Source organism: Phoenix dactylifera, chromosome 6 (genome assembly GCF_051530095.1).
Source record: "Phoenix dactylifera cultivar Ajwa chromosome 6, Ajwa_hap1_PhDact_Kaust_v1.1, whole genome shotgun sequence".
Lineage (NCBI taxonomy): Eukaryota > Viridiplantae > Streptophyta > Magnoliopsida > Arecales > Arecaceae > Phoenix > Phoenix dactylifera.
The window spans coordinates 5,377,375-5,380,210 of record NC_143195.1 but is presented as its reverse complement, the minus strand read 5'-3'; the positions used below and the strand labels follow the sequence as shown (position 1 = coordinate 5,380,210).

The 2,836-nt window shown below is 37.1% G+C and overlaps 1 pseudogene across 1 annotated transcript; it reads left to right on the top strand.

The window, feature by feature from the left end:
• Positions 1–1,467: 1,467 nt before the first annotated feature.
• LOC103695523 (pterocarpan synthase 1 pseudogene) lies at positions 1,468–2,197 on the top strand (annotated as a pseudogene). The gene has a single exon (XR_015987825.1). The product of XR_015987825.1 is annotated as a pterocarpan synthase 1 pseudogene (transcript).
• The last annotated feature ends 639 nt before the right edge of the window (positions 2,198–2,836 follow it).

Below are 2,836 nucleotides of genomic sequence, written 5' to 3'. Positions count from 1 at the left end.
TGGGGAATGAGAATGCCCTAATCCTCCAAAATCTAATTCTGACTCTCCTCCAGATTCAAATCTCATTATGATTCTGATTTCGATTTCAATCACGAATCAAATACGTTGGAGAATACGACAATTTTGATTCCCATTCCAATCTATTTTGATTTCAATTCCATTTCTAATTCCGATCACGAACAAAACATACCTAAAAGTTTATACTTTATTAGCAAGTATTGAAATTGATGATTCTCAACAAGTTTTTTGGTAAATTTAAAATAATGAAATTATGAAATGGCTTTCTAAAGCTGAATGGTAGAATTAATATATTGAGAATGTGACCTTGAAAGTCATAATCTACACTCATTTTTAATAAAGGATTTTGGTTATGACAAAATAGATAACCTTCCTATTTTATCTCAAATTTGGAAATTCTAGGATTTAAAGGAGTAGATCCCTGCAGATTACGCATTCAGTATGTATTGCCACCTTCACATACTATTGTAATGAGAGATAATGATGCATCTAACAAGGAGGAAATGGATTTTGATAAATGAAAGAAATCTCATCTTATGTTAGCTAATAATTGTGGTAACATTACATCCATCAAGTTGTTCCACCATTTAGGTGTTTCAAATCCAAAACTATAATAAGAAATCTGTTAACATCTTAATAATATTAAAGATACTTGACCTATCTCGTCCATGCTAGACCATAATTACCACATGGACCTGAACCACCATAGATCTAAAATGAAATCACTCCATTTTCTTTGCTCTTTTTTTTATGTATTATAGCAACACGACCTAGGATGATTTCATCCTACATCCATGGTGGATCTGATCCACCTAATAATTTTTCCATGCTAGAAATCAACTACGAGCCACAACCTCTATCAAATCTTTTAAGAGGAGCTCTATAGATTTTTTTTTTTTCTCTAGTTGTTGTTTAAGTACTAGGTTTCAATCAAAGCCACTACAATGTTGGTTTGTGGAAATTTGCAGCCTCATCCAGTTCACCAATTCACAAATGGAGTTGATCCAAAATGAAAAACAAGTGTCGGCATTTTCTTTTTCCTAGATTATAATTTTCTCTAAAAAGAGAAAATTGAGTCCAACCCCTGGATTAACCACCATTTTATGTTTAATCTGCATTGACCAAAATTTAATTCCCATCCAGTTATTTTGGTAATTTTATTAATAGGCATGCGAAGTGTGAAAAGCGTGTGAAAACAAGTCTACTTATGTATAAGAGGTTAATATAAAATGCTAATCACGCGGGATCAATAGTGGACCTGGATATGCCATGTAGTCAGATTGCAGAAAATCCTAAAAAGTTGGGCTGCTCTCTCTCTCTCTCTCTCCCTCCCTCCTTCTCTCCCTCTTTCTGAAAGGACTTGTCACCAAACCCTCAAATTTTACCCAAAAAAAAATACACCTAACCATTCCCTACCAACTAACCACTGACAATATCTTCAACTATAAGTGTCATCATTCGTTCTCTAACAGTAGGTTGCACCCTCTAACTCCTCCATGGCCTCCTTCCAATCTAATCCTCTCCTCCTTTTCCTTCTCTCTTTGATGGCCGTGGTGGCCTCAGCCTCTGGTAGTGAGTTCAAACTGGGAGAAGAGAAGTCGACCCATCTCCACTTCTACATGCACGACATCCTTAGTGGTCCTAAACCCACTGCCATCCGGGTCGTGCAAGGGCCGCTGAATTTGCCGGGGTTCAACTTCAACTTTGGAGATGTTTTTGTGATGGACGACCCACTGACAAAGGGGCCAAACTCGACGTCGGAGCTCATCGGACGGGCCCAAGGCTTCTATGTGTTTGCATCCCAGGATTCAGCTGACATAGCTTTGCTATTAACAACCAACCTTGTGTTCAAGGAAGGGAAGTACAATGGAAGCACGCTTTCCATACTGTCGAGGGATGCTATCTTTGCACCGGTGAGGGAGTTGCCGGTGGTCGGAGGGACCGGCGTGTTCCGTCTGGCTCGAGGCTATGCTCTCTTGAAGACCTTCTCATTCAACACCACCTCGGGTGATGCTGTTTTGGAGTTGGATGTTTATGTCATGCATTATTGATATGTCATTGCTTGTTGTTCTCTCTCGTTAGTTTACTTTGTTCTTGGATCGAATCCTTGATGTCTGATTGTTCTTTCTGATAATCGTAAGTGGCTTTGAATAAAATTCTCCCTTGTGATGTTATAATACTTTTGTTATTCATCTCTCTCCAGCATTTGTGTTCATATTTGATGTTGTTGTGCAAGATACTTCTATCTTGCAAAGAAAATGCACCCACATTTTGCCTGGTGCACATCGAAGAAAACAAAAGACGTGCTTGGCCCTACAGAACTGATTTTTATCTAAAGCAGGCTAAATTTTATATTGTTTCTTCCTGTAGAAGAAATTTTATATTATTACAAGATTAGTCCTTTTTTACTTTTTTTTTTAAAGATGAGTAGGTCCTGGATTGGGCTTGTAATTTGATATTGTTCCAGGCCAGCTCTTTAACTCCGGTCTACAGTTTAATATGGTTTGAAGGCAGACCCTTGAGTGATTCGGCATATTTAACAGATGTACTTATACTATTTACTTTTTATAGATTACTATACCCATTGGTTACCATTGAATTGTAAAAGATTTTTGAAAGAATTGTCATAGTTTCTTTTAAAATTTTATTTTCTATCAAAGGACACTGCCTAATATTGGACTTCTAGCTGACCACTTTTACTATGATAGATTGATTTACTAGAGCTTCTTGACAAAATCAAGGAAGTGCAATCATTAATGCTAGTTGGGAGAGCTCTAATTAGAGCTTTTTTTTTAGATAGAGTTTCTAGATTGTTTGA